Consider the following 13,010-nt stretch of genomic DNA (forward strand, 5'->3'; position numbering starts at 1 on the left):
CCAGCAAGAGATGCAGAGTGCCTTCCTTTTCATTTTATATGCATTAAAGCAACAAAAAAAAATAATTGTTTACAAAGGTGACCATAACCTTAAAATCTTGGGTCCCAGAGGTCTCGCTAAACAAAAACCTCCTTTTGAAGCGAACAACTTGTCACTTACTAACTTATCACTAAATTGGAGTTAATTTGGCTGCTATGGGAAACTGCTCCACTTTTCACTTTTAGTTTTGATAATTCTCCCCTGTTGTTTTTTTTTAATTAGAGTACAAAATGTTCATTTACACCAAACAGTGGGCGACCATTGTCTTGATTATTCTCTTATAATTGTTTGGTATATTGTAAAAAAATTTCGTTGCCGCCCAGCCGGTAATTTAATGCCTCGGCTGATAATTTTGTAGAAAAAATATGCTAAAGGCGGTATCCACTGCGGACAGAATCAAATGATGCGCCCTTAGCTCTGCTGTTCTGGCCCTGAAAAAGAGTATGGCACAGGGGGTGAGAATCAATTGAAATGGTTGAATGGTTATGGCACAAGGGGATAGGTGGGAGGGGGGGGGGGGGATAAATCAGTTGGAATGGTTATGATACGGGGTTCAGAAGGGGGAGATCAATTGAAATAAGTAAAAGAATATGGCAGGGGGGGAATCAACTGGAATGATTATGGCAAAGGGAATAATGTGATGTCACGCATATACAATTAATTATGCATATTAGAATGGCAGGTATTTTGGGGCAAGAAAGGTGGCAACCTTAAACCCGAGCCATCCGAGCCTAAGACTTGCGTGAGACAACAGGCCTTTTAATCTACAGATATGGCGGAAGTCCCATAGACTTGCATGAGAATGCCCATAGTTTTGCACAAGAATCAGAAGCACTGGACAAGAGACATCACTGGATGTATGCTTTCAAGGGAATCTGTCATAATTGTCATTGTGGTGACCCACGGTGTATGGCGGGACCACGGAGTGTAGCGGTGTAGGTGGAGGGACAAGATGATATTAACCCCTAATGTTCGTGACGCCAGAGTGGTTTTTGGGTACCGGAACCACACAAACGGTATCTACACTATTCCAATGGCTAAGCAGTGAAAGGAGAGTATACAACCAAGTTATGGTTTAACGGAGGCTTTACTGAGTTAAGACAGGTGTTATTATCTTCACAGCTAGGCCAGAATCACAGAGAGTTGACCAGTAACATGGAAAGGGCCCTGCAGCTTGCTGGGACTTGTGGTTATTGTAATAGACTTTAGTTCAGCCACGCAGACTAGGACAGACTTGATCAGGGTCTTGACTTTAGTAGGGACAGCAGACATAGATGGGATGACTTACTGACAATTTGGCTGGTGTGCAAGCTTTGTGGCCTCCAGGTGTACTGAAAGCAGAATCTGTGAAGTCTGTGCTTTGCTGTCCTCAGCAGAAAGAGAGAGAATAGCAATGGCCGCCCCCTTATATAGATGGGGGCTGAGCCAAAGCCCATTGGTCAAGCTGCGGGTCATAGATTAAGCTGGTGCCCTCTGGGTAACATCGTGTGACAACATAACATGTGACATTCCACAGGTCCTTCAGACATCTCCCAGATCCTTTAGACTAGCTATACATTAATGCACTGACTATAATCCTATGACAATAAATTACACTTATAATAACAGCAGGGGAGACACTGCAGGAGAGCCCCCAGGTCACTGAGGGAATCAAGCTGACAGGGCCTAAGGGTAGTACAGAACCATGTTCTGTACTGGGACATTACAAACCCCCGTACTTAATACAAGTCGCCCTCGAGCCAGGTTCTTTCAGAGTTGAGGGTCGAGGTGACGCTGGATGCAGTCCTGAGGCATTTTCCGCAAACAAACGTCCATTTCCAGGCTGGTAAATTTCCTTTGGTAAAAACTGACAACATAAGAGTCTCTGTAATATTGTCCATACATGCTCTGATTTTTGGTTACTCAACCGAGAACAGGATTAATAATGGCTAGGACAAACATATATGACTATACTTTAAGGACCTTTGACTATGCATTTGATGACTTGACTGTGCAAAACAGTGGAATAAACACAACATGACATTTGGACAATGCATGTAACATAATACTCATGACTAGACTTACGACTATATATTAGACATTTTATATATGACTAGACTCAATACTTCACACTAGACATTTGCGGATTGGGTTGCCTGAGGCTCTCTGCCCAATGCCTTGGCTACTGGGGTCCCTTGGCATTTAAAACACTTCTCCCCAGAACACTTAAGTTTATTATAGACACTTTTATGCTAGACAACTGATATAGATAACATTTTGACATTTCTGTTACCTTACATTGACTACGTGCATTAGTTTAGTATCCGGAGTACTTTCTGGCCAGGAAAGTATCCTGCGCATGAACATAATAATATATGACATTAGAGACATTTGACATATGATATCAAGTAGACTGTGTAATTTTGAGTGATACGGTACTACTGTATGTAACTTGAGGTGTACATTACTTATGGTGCACATTGTGAGTACATGACTATGTGTACTTTTTTGTCTACATTAGTCTTTATATCTGGCTGGTATCTGCCCTTGTGTGGACCATTGGGACCTACGCAGCACCATCTCTTGAGATTCAGGAATATTGGCTTCTTCAGGAGAACTTGACTCAACTGGGTTCACGACAGGTTCCTCTGCTACAGTAAATAAAGAAGGTGGTGACTCTGGACTGTCAGAACTTGGACTTGAGGGGGCTGACATGGGTGAAGCAGGTGGTCTGGAGACTGGAGTGTATTCCTGCGCTAATGGTGACAAACTTGACTTGGTGGGGTGACTAGACGTGGTTGTACTGGCCCACAGGTTGGTATGAAACCAAAGAGTGTGGCTCAGCCAGGAGGGAACATGGGAACATCCATGAATGGGTGAATTCCCTCTCTGGGCACATACTCCCTCACAGGTTTTACTTGGGGTGAGGGAGGTATCAGGAGCACAGGCAGATCCTCCTTGTGACACAACTTGATTCAATTACGATGAACGACTTGCGGTTCGTACCCTGACTTCTAGATTGCATAAACATCTGAGTCGGGATAGGGTACTGCGGTCACCGTATAAGGCTCCGTTTCCCAGAGGGAGTCCAGTTTGTGGGTTCTTGGGAACTTTCGCAGCCAGACCTTGTCGCCTATCTGGAGAGGTTTGGCGGAGGCATGACGGTTGTAGTCTTGCTGTTGCCTCTGTTGGGCCTCACCCATCTTTCTGTTGACAATCTCTTTTGCTTCTTGGATTCTTCTCTGGTGGTTGGAGACCCATTCAAGGGAAGCTTGCAGAGAGTTATTGAATGAAGCTTGGAGTCCAAACGTGCAATCTTTGGGTAGCTTACCATGTCGGCCCATCATCAAATAGAATGGGGTCTATCCAGTGGAACAGTGCACTGTGTTGTTATAAATCTCCAATAGTTCGGGTAACAACCGGGGCCACTCTTCTTGTCTGGACACAGACGCTGCTCGCAACATGTGAATGAGTTGATTGATTCTCTCACAGAGCCCGTTCCCTTGAGGGTGATAAGCAGTCGTCTGGAGTTTCTTGTAGGCATGAAATTGACACAGCTCCTGGAAGAGTTGGGCCTCAAAGGCCGTTCCTCGGTCAGTGAGGACAGACTCCGGACATCCGAGGATTTGTACCCAGTGGGAGTAGAACATCTGGGCCGTGGTTTTGGCTGTAAGATCTTTGACTGGCACAACTACAACCCACTTGGAGTAATGATACACCATGGTGAGAGCATAAGAGTACCCGGACCAGGTACGAGATAACTTGACATGGTTTAGAACAACCAACTGGTTAGGCCTTTCACTTTGGATGTAATGGAGGGTGCTCTGGTGTCCTTGTGCCCATTCTTAGTGACGTTGCAGACGACACACTCACTGCACCATTTCTCAATGTCGCTCCGCATTCCAATCTAATAGAATGTTCGCCTGACAGTAGCTTCGGTCTTGTGGACTCCGAAGTGTCCCGACTGATCATGGTAGGCATTAAGGACCATCGACGCGTCCCTTCGGGGAACCAGGATCTGATGAAATCATTTACTGAAACTGGATCCAAAGAGTTTCGGTACAACAGTCCATTGTAGATACAACAGGTGCGGCACAGCTCACTCGGTTGCCCCTCCCGCTCCACGGACAGGACCGGACCACAGTCCATATAATCGTAAAGAAGAAATAGGATTGTCCAGCGCAGGGTATCAAGCAATACGGTTTTTATTCAGCGGTAACAGTGAGTGGTTGACAAGGTGACGCGTTTCAGCCGCGCTCAGCGGCCTTGGTCATACCCAGTGCACCCCTGTGCACAAACAGTCGCTTCCTTTGTCGCAACAGACGCTTCAACTCGTAGTCGTTGTGAGCCCGACGTAGACAGGTTGGTACTTTTTTCATTAGAAGGTAGTCCAACAGATCCCCCATGACTTGACTTTCGTCTTGCAGAGTCCTCCTGGGGTATAAATCTTCCTGGACCTTTTTGGACCTAGATTCGCCCTCTTCGAGGGTTGTCGCAATATTTTGACTCACAAATCTTTGGTAGAAAGGGGCATCTCCACGTCTTCCCACTCTTCATCGACAGGTGGTTCTTCCCCTGGGGACATTCGAGATAGTACATCAGTGTTGATATTGGACTTGCCGCTTATGTACTTGATGGTGAAGTCATAATTGGCCAGCCTTGAAGCCCACCGCTACTCAATGGCACCCAGATTGGCGGTGTTTAGGTGGGCCAGCGGATTATTATCCATATAGACAGTAAATGGTGTGGCAGCCAGGTAATCAGTCACAGCCCATACAATGGCAAGGAGTTCCAGCTTGAAGGAGCTGTAATTGGCATCATTCTTTTCTGCTCCACGCAGATTACGACTGGCATAGGCAATCACTCGCTCTTGTCCTTCCTGAACTTGGGACAAGACAGCTCCCAGACCTTCAAAGTTGGCATCGGTATATAACCGGAACGGCTGACTTTAATCCGGATATGCCAGAATGGGTGGTTCCGTCAACAGGTGTTTCAAAGCTTGGAACGCTGTCTCTTGCTCCTTGGCCCATTGTACAGGTAGCTTCCCACTGTAGTTCTCCTTTGCTGTGCCCCTTAAGAGAGCTGTAAGGGGTTCTGCAACCTGGGCAAAGTGAGGGATGAAACGGCGGTAGTAGGAACTCCTAGGAAGCTCCGGACATCTTTCACTGTACGCGGGGTAGGCCAGTGCTTGACAACCTCCACTTTACGGGATTAGGCTGGACGCCCTCGGCACTAACAACATGACCTAGGTAGTGTACCTGAGGTTTAAGTAAATAGCACTTGCACGGCTTAATCTTCAATCCATGTTTGATGAGAACTTGGAAGACGTCCGCCAGATGACCAAGGTGCTCCTGGTAGGACTTGGAGTACACGATGACTAAATCGAGGTGCAATAGGACACTCTGGGAGTTAAGATGACCCAAGCATAGACGCTCCATCAGCCGCTGGAAAGTAGCAGGGGCATTGCACATCCCGAACAGCATACTCTTGAACTCAAACAACCCCATGGGTGTCACAAAGGCTGTCTTCTCTTGGTCTTCCACAGTCATAGGCACTTTCCAATACCCACTGGTTAAGTCCAAAGTGAAGAAGAAAGCGGCCGATCCAAGGGCGGTGAGTGACTCTTCGATTCTTGGAAGGGGATAAGCGTCCTTCTGGGTGACATTGTTCAGCTTCCTGTAGTCGACACAGAAACGGATGGTCCCATCCTTCTTTTTGACTAAGACAAGGGGAGCCACCCAGGGACTCTGACTTTCTTGAATGACATACGCGTCTTTCATGTCGACTAGCATCTTCTTGACAGTTTGGTACATACCTGGCACGATCGGGCTGTGTCTTTCTTCAATAGGGGGGCTGTCGCCTGTCAGAATCCGGTGTTGGATCATTAACACCGAAAAAGAAGAAACACCTTACTATGAAAAGTAAGTGAGAGTGCACTTTCTGAGCTAGAACCCCGATAACGTGTACCAATCAGTGCACACAAATAAATGAAATCATCATAAATCCATATACTTTATTAAACTCACAAAGTTAAAACATACATAGAAAAATACAGAATACATAAAATAAAAGGCACTGGATCACTATAGAAAGGCAGGTATAGGTCTGTATATAATATGATTACATCAGAAAAAATATACAAGAATAGTCACATGTATATACTGGGCAGTAAGGGCTAAGGATACAAATGAACCACGGTATAAGACTGTGACAGACATGTGTCAAGATAAATGGATACAGCCCAATGTTCAAACAGCTTATCAAGAGTGCCAGACCATACCTACCAACCCCAACGATCGTTCCATTCTAAAATGATTCCTAAGGGGGTGTGACTATCCTACAGAACAGCCTACCTTATATCTAGCCAGTCATCCAATCACATACATCCACCATTAACTGACAGGCTAAGCATCCAATGCTAGTACCAGGATAATTGAGTATTGCCGCCCATATACTGATAGAACCAGTCTCATAATGTCCTGCCCAGTAGATGTAGTTACCGACTTCCGGAACGCTAACTGCATATTTCCGGGCGGCTAGAGGTCACATGATCCAGCCTGTCAGTTAATCGTGGATGTATGTGATTGGATGGCTGGCTAGATATAAGGTAGGCTGTTCTGTAGGATAGTCACACCCCCTGAGGAAGCATTTTAGAAGCGAAACGATCGTTGGGGTTGGTAGGTATGGTCTGGCACTCTTGATAAGCTGTTTGAGCATTGGGCTGTATCCCTTTATCTTGACACATGTCTGTCACAGTCTTATACTGTGGTTCATTTGTATCCTTAGCCCTTACTGCCCAGTATATACATGTGACTATTCTTGTATATTTTTTCTGATGTAATCATATTAAATACAGACCTATACATGCCTTTCTATAGTGATCCAGTGCCTTTTATTTTATATATTCTGTATTTTCTATATATGTTTTAACTTTGTGAGTTTAACAAGGTATATGGATTTATAATGATTTCATTTATTTGTGTGCACTGATTGGTACACGTTATCAGGGTTCTCTCTGCCTATCATAGACGTACGTCCAAAGTCTGTAGGATGCTTACTGAAAGCTTCTTGGTACCTCTTGGCGACATTGATGACTCCCTTAACTTGATCCCTCGGAGTAGTTTCATCTCCCACTTGAAGTTGTGCCCACCAGGGCTCAGGAGGACTTTCAGTAGAACCAGGAGTCACTTGAGCTGTCCGGTGCTGAGCCACCTTGAGTTTCAATAGGATGTCACTTGACTTTAGAAGATACAACTGGGTGACCGGAGTGTATTTCGGTAAGACGGTAGCCACACTGGACAAATTGACTAGTCGGACTGGAACTCTCCTGTTGGTAACTGTGACCAGACTTCTTGCTGCTCGAACTAGAGGATGATCTTCTAACTGTATAGGCTCTAGCAGGGCTTGGTAGTCCTGGTTTCTCACTCCAGGACGTGCACGGCACCAAAGGACTGTCTCTGTGTTGGGTTGTAAGGTCACCGACCTGGTGTCTTGAATGTGTAGGTGGAGGGGCAAGATGGTATTAACCCCCGGGGCAGACATAGATGAGATGACTTACTGACAATGTGGCTGGTGTGCAGGCTTTGTGGCCTCCAGGTGCACTGGACACAGGATCTGTGATGTATGTGCTTTGCTGTCCTCAGCTGAGCCAAAGCCCATTGGTCAAGCTGCGAGTTATAGGTTAAGCTGGTGCCCTCTGGGTAACATCATGTGACAACATAACATAACATGGAACATTCCACAAGTCCTTCAGACATCTCAAAGGTCCTTTAGACTAGCTATACATTAACGCACTGACTATAATCCTATGGCAATAAATGACACTTATAATACGGGGAGACACTGCAGGAGAGCCCCCAGGTCACTGAGGGACTCAACCTGACAGGGCCTAAGGGTAGTACAGAACCATGTTCTGTACTGGGACATTACATCATCAACAATGATGACAATGACACCGGTCCCCACTTCAGGCCTCCATTATGCTGCATTCCCATTCTTCCTTATATACAAATGACCTTCTTGGTGCACAGCGTTCCTGGCTGGCATCTTCCTATTAACGCCTCCTCCCCTGTGCTGGAGGAGGCATTACCATGCAGATCCAGGCCGGACATCACCATGCACCAAAGGTAAACATCAGTGTCATCCGCGCTACAAGACTGTACAACAGGTAAGTGCGGATGACACTGATGACAAATTCCCTTTAACCCCTTCCCGCTATTGGACGTATGCATACGTCCAGGCGAATTACACGCTCGCGCAAATGGACGTATGCATACGTCCAAGCGATCTCCTGCTCTGCCGCGGGCAGCGCAGGAGATCGCGGGTGGGACTCAGCTGTCAATCACAGCCGGAGTCCCACCGCAGCTGCCGGGGCCGCGATCGCGCCGGTTCCGGCAGCATTAACCCCATAGATGCCGTGATCAGTTCTGATCACGGCATCTACAGTGTTTGCAGGGGGAGCGCTGTCCCCCTGCCCATCAATCACGGCGCCGCGATAAAATAAGGGGGATCGGGGGTGTCCAAGACACCCTCGATCCTCCTTGAAGAGATAGGAGTGAGGTGGCAGGGTTGCCACCCCTCCTATCCCTGCTATTGATCGGCGGAGCGGCCGACCAATAGCAGACTGGGGGCGGGGGGGGTAAAGTTCGGTTCCCCCCGCTATGCCCACCCATCGGTGTCCGGGCACAGCGGGGGAAACCGTGCAATAGCGGCGGCGGCGGCAGCGGCGGTCACTTACCCGGCGGCGGCTGTGATTACGGCGGCGGTGGAGGTAAGTATGACGCCACGTGTCCAGAGTCTGTTGCCTAGCAACATCTGCAGGGCGACAGTTTAGAGAGTGGTCTCTAAACTGTCGCCCTCCAGATGTTGCAAAACTACAACTCCCACCATACCATGCCTTGACAGCTGTTTGCTGTGTTGGCATGCTGGGAGTTGTAGTTTTGCAAGATTTAGAGGGGTTCAGGCTGGAGATCACTGACAGTGGTCTCTAAACTGTAGCCCTCCAGATATTACATAACTACAACTCCCAGCATGCCCAGACAGCAGTTTGCTGTCTTAGCATGCTGAGATTTGTAGTTTTGCAACATCTGGAGGGCCACAGTTTAGAGACCACTGTCAGTGATCTCCAGCCTGAACCCCTCTAAATCTTGCAAAACTACAACTCCCAGCATTCAGGAACAGCAAATGGCTGTCTCGGCATGCTGGGAGTTGTACTTGCGTGCCTCCAGCTGTTGCATAACTACATCTCCCAGCATTCCCTTTGGCAATCAGTACATGCTGAGAGTTGTAGTTCTGCAACAGCTGGAGGCACACTGGTTAGGAAATACCGAGTTAGGTAATAGGTTCTATTACCTAACTCAGTATTTTCCAACCAGTGTGCCTCCAGCTGTTGCAAAACTACAACTCCCAGCATGCACGTTCTGTCAGTGCATGCTGGGAGTTGTAGTTCCCCCCCCTCCCATGTGAATGTACAGGTTACATTCACACTGGCGACGGATTACAGTGAGTTCCCTGCTTCAAGTTTGAGCTGCAGCCGCAGCTCAAACTCCTAGCGGGAGACTCAGTGTAATCCGCCGTCAGTGTGAATGTAACCTAAAAACACTACACTACACTAACATAAAATAAAGAGTAAAACACTACATATACACACGTACACTGCCCCCCCCCCACCACCACCCCTTCCCCCCAATAAAAATGAAAAACGTATCCTACAGCAGTGTTTCCAAAACGGAGCCTCCAGCTGTTGCAAAACAAAAACTCCCAGCATTTCAAGGCAACAGTTTAGCGCCACATATGGGGTATTTCCGTACTCGGGAGAAATTGCCTAACAAATTTTGGGGGGCTTTTTCTCCTTTTACCCCTTATGAAAAGGTAAAGTTGGGGTCTACACCAGCATGTTAGTGTAAAAAAAAAGCATTTTTGTACACTAACATACTGGTGTTGCCCCATACTTTAAAATTTCACAAGCGGTAAAAGAAAAAAAGCCTCCAAAATTTGTAACGCAATTTCTCCTGAGGACGGAGATACCCCATATGTGGGCGCAAAGTGTTCTGGGGGCGCACAACAAGGCTCAGAAGGGAGAGTGCACCATGTAAATTTGAGGTCTAAATTGGTGATTTGCACAGGGGTGGCTGATTTTACAGCGGTTCTGACATAAGTGCAAAACAATAAATACCCACATGTGACCCCATTTTGGAAACTACACCCCTCACGGAATGTAACAAGGGGTACAGTGAGCATTTACACCCCACAGGTGTCTGACAGATCTTTGAAACAGGGGTCTGTGAAAATGAAAAATAAAATTTTTAATTTGCACAGCCCACTGTTCCAAAGATCCGTCAAATGCCAGTGGGGTGTAAATTCTCCCTGCACCCTTTATTACCTTCCGTGAGGGGTGTAGTTTTAAAAATGGGGTCACATGTGGGGGGGTCCACTGTTCTTGCACCACGGGGGGGCTTTGGAAATGCACATGGCCAAATTCTCTCTCCAAAAGCTCAATGATGCTCCTTCTCTTCTGAGCATTGTAGTTCGCCCCCAGTGCACTTCACGTCCACTTATTGGGTATTTCCATACTAAGAAGAGATGGGGTTACAAATTTTGGGGGGTATTTTCTGCTATTATTCCTTGTAAAAATGTAAAATTTGGGGGAAAACAAGCATTTTAGTGTAAAAAATTTTTTTTTTTTTACATATGCAAAAGTTGTGAAACACCTGTGGGGTATTAAGGTTCACTTTACCCCTTGTTACGTTCCCCAAGGGGTCTAGTTTCCAAAATGGTATGCCATGTGGGTTTTTTTTCTGTCCTGGCACCATAGGTGCTTCCTAAATGCGGCATGCCCCCAGAGCAAAATTTGCTTCCAAAAAGCCAAATGTGACTCCTTCTCTTCTGAGACCTGTAGTGCGCCAGCAGAGCACTTTTCATCCCCATATTGGGTGTTTTCTGAATCGGGAGAAATTGGGCTTCAAATTTTGGGGGGTATTTTCTGCTATTACCTTTTTTTAAAATGTAAAATTTTTGCTAAACCAAGCATTTTTGGTAAAAAATAATTTTTTTTTTTTACATATGCAAAAGTCGTGAAACACCTGTGGGGTATTAAGGTTCACTTTATCCCTTGTTACGTTCCTCAAGGAGTCTAGTTTCCAAAATGGTATGCCATGTCATTTTTTTTTGCTGTCCTGGCACCATAGGGGCTTCCTAAATGCGACATGCCCCCCGAGCAAAATTTGCTCTCAAAAAGCCAAATATGACTCCTTCTCTTCTGAGCATTGTAGTTCGCCCGTAATGCACTTCAGGTCAACTTATGGGGTACCTCCATACTCAGAAGAGATGGGGTTACAAATTTTGGGGGGTATTTTCTGCTATTAACCCTTGCAAAAATGTGAAATTTGGGGGGAAACACACATTTTAGTGAATTTTTTTTTTTTTTACATATGCAAAAGTCATGAAACACCTGTGGGGTATTAAGGCTCACTTAATTCCTTGTTACGTTCCTCAAGGGGTCTAGTTTCCAAAATGGTATGCCATGTTTTTTTTTTTTTGCTGTTTTGGCACCATAGGGACTTCCTAAATGCAACATGCCCCCAAAAAACCATTTCAGAAAAACGTACTCTCCAAAATCCCCTTGTCGCTCCTTCGCTTCTGAGCCCTCTACTGCGCCCGCCGAACAATTTACATAGACATATGAGGTATGTGCTTACTCGAGAGAAATTGGGCTACAAATTCAAGTATAAATTTTATCCTTTTACCCCTTGTAAAAATTCAAAAATTGGGTCTACAAAAATATGCAAGTGTACAAAATGAAGATTTTGAATTTTCTCCTTCACTTTGCTGCTTTTCCTGTGAAACACCTAAAGGGTTAAAACGCTTACTGAATGTCATTTTGAATACTTTGGGGGGTGTAGTTTTTATAATGGGGTCTTTTATGGGGTATTTCTAACATGAAGACCCTTCAAATCCACTTCAAACCTGAACTGGTCCATGAAAAATAGCGAGTTTGAAAATTTTGTGAAAAATTGTAAAATTGCTGCTGAACTTTGAAGCCCTCTGGTGTCTTCCAAAAGTAAAAAATCATAAATTTTATGATGAAAATATAAAGTAGACATATTGTATATGTGAATACAAAAAAAAAATATTTGGAATATCCATTTTCCTTACAAACAGAGAGCTTCAAAGTTCGAAAAATGCAAAATTTTCAATTTTTTCATCAAATTTGGGGATTTTTCACCAAGAAAGGATGCAAGTTACCACAAAAATTTACCACTATGTTAAAGTAGAATATGTCACGAAAAAACAATCTCAGAATCAGATTGATAAGTAAAAGCATTCCAGAGTTATTAATGTTTAAAGTGACAGTGGTCAGATGTGCAAAAAAGGGCTGCGTCCTAGAGGTGAAAATGGGCTGTGTCCTTAAGGGGTTAAATACATTAGATTTTTTGGTAGTTGTTTTGGTAATCACTATTGTGGTACCACTGCATATGTGGCGATGATTTTCGGAAATTGTGTTACAGTTTTTATTCAAATTTTATTACGCAAATAAGTGTAAAAATGTGTAATTTTTTACCACAATTTCAGTAATTCATGGTAAACAATCTGCAAAAATGTAGCAGTCCTGCGACATTACTGCAACTTATCACAAATAAAATGCAATTTATAAACACAGTCATAAAAGAGTTATCCGGGATAAGAAAAACAGAAAACAGCACCACATCTGTCCTCAGGTTGTGTGAGGTATTGCAGTTCAGTTCTATTGAAGTACATAGTGCCAAGATGGACAGGACTCGTGTAGTGTAGTTTTAGCAGATACAACCCCACCCAGGGCTGGCATTAGGGCGGGGCAAACCAGCCAATTGCCTAGGGCCCCCATGGGGCCCCCTGCTGGCTGCTCAGCATAGGCGTGCGCACGGGGTTCTAATCAAGCCTGGGGGGGGGGGGTTCCGCGTCCGCCACTGAGCAGCTTGCAGGGGGCCCCCGTCACATACTGGACATCCCTGTGT

This window comes from Hyla sarda, chromosome 2 (genome assembly GCF_029499605.1).
Source record: "Hyla sarda isolate aHylSar1 chromosome 2, aHylSar1.hap1, whole genome shotgun sequence".
Lineage (NCBI taxonomy): Eukaryota > Metazoa > Chordata > Amphibia > Anura > Hylidae > Hyla > Hyla sarda.